This window comes from Pteropus medius, unplaced genomic scaffold, assembly GCF_902729225.1.
Source record: "Pteropus medius unplaced genomic scaffold, Ma_sr-lr_union100, whole genome shotgun sequence".
Classification (NCBI taxonomy): Eukaryota; Metazoa; Chordata; class Mammalia; order Chiroptera; family Pteropodidae; genus Pteropus; species Pteropus medius.
In genome coordinates, this window is record NW_024346771.1 from 2,693,555 (window position 1) to 2,694,919 (window position 1,365).

Genomic DNA, 1,365 nt, shown 5'->3' on the forward strand with positions numbered 1-1,365 from the left:
GTGTAGTAGATTTTTCAAGTTTACACTATCACCAGAAAAGGGCTATGAACTAAAAAAACACAATTAACATTTCACACATATTTAAAGTCTAAGTGTGTGTGTGTATGTGTGTGTGTATTTTTTTTTAGGCAAGGCAACCCTTGATTGACCTCACAGATTTCAAGGACCTTGTCAGTTTACAATCCCTTATTTTTTTAAATTTTTTATGCCTACGGCACCTGCTCTTTCTAGGTGGTCTACCATCCAAGGACTAACCAGGCCCGACCCTGCTTAGCTTTTGAGATCAGATGGGATTGGGCTTGTTCATGGTGGCATGGCCATAGACACATATAATTTTAAAATTTTATTTATTTATTTTATTAAGGTTATTGGGATAACATTGGTTAATACAATTATGTATTTTTCAGGTGTACATTATAACTTGACATCTGTGTATTCTATTGTGTGTTTACTAACCAAAGTCCAGTTTCCTTCAGCTACCATATATTTGATCCCCTTTACTCACTTCACCCTCCCCCTACCCTCTATATTTCTGCTTCTTTAACTGTCTACCTACCCACTCTTCCCCCACTCCCTACCATCTGGAAACCACTAGTCTATAGTTCATGTCCACAAGTCTCTGTCTGTCCTGTTCATTTGTTGCTTTTAGGTTTATATCCCACATATAAGTGATATCATGTGATTTTCAACATTTTCTGTCTGGCTTATTTTGCTTAGCATGATTTTCTTGAGGTCCATCCATGTTGTCTCAAATGGCAGTATTTTATCTCTTCTTATGGCTGAATAATATTCCATTGTAAGTGTACATATTAAAAGTTACATTTGAACATTTTCTCAGCATCTATGTTCCAGACTTTGTTAAATTTCTCTAGGTAATATAAACAATTATTTAAAAACCTTATTTTGAGGTCATTACAATTTAGTTGGAGATAAGATAATTTAAACACTGTTAAATAACAGTGTTTGAAAAAATGTTAAAATGAGCACTAGACAAAATGGCATAGGAATTCTTTCTTTCTCAACTTTTTAGTTTTAAGAATAAAATAACAACAGCAGTAATAACAAAATTATAACAGTTCCTGTAGTAATTGCAGAAATATAAATTACATAAAACTATTTCACAGTTAGCTAATAAAGTTCTCTATATATTTCACGTGTGTACAGATACAACTCAAAACAATGAATAGTAATCACTAATTATAATGCTTCTTTTTGATAAACAGCTCTTTCTCATTTTCCATATCTGGAAATAAAGATGCATATTCTGAGTGCAATGTTCAGATTGTTATCTAATTCTTATTTTTATAAATATTCAAAATACTCTTGACACTTTGAGGTTGAAATCCTACTCTATGATTCTGATGA

At 32.2% G+C, this 1,365-nt stretch overlaps 1 pseudogene; it reads right to left on the minus strand.

The window, feature by feature from the left end:
* Window positions 1-206: 206 nt before the first annotated feature.
* LOC120613900 (uncharacterized) lies at window positions 207-325 on the minus strand (annotated as a pseudogene).
* Window positions 326-1,365: the final 1,040 nt, after the last annotated feature.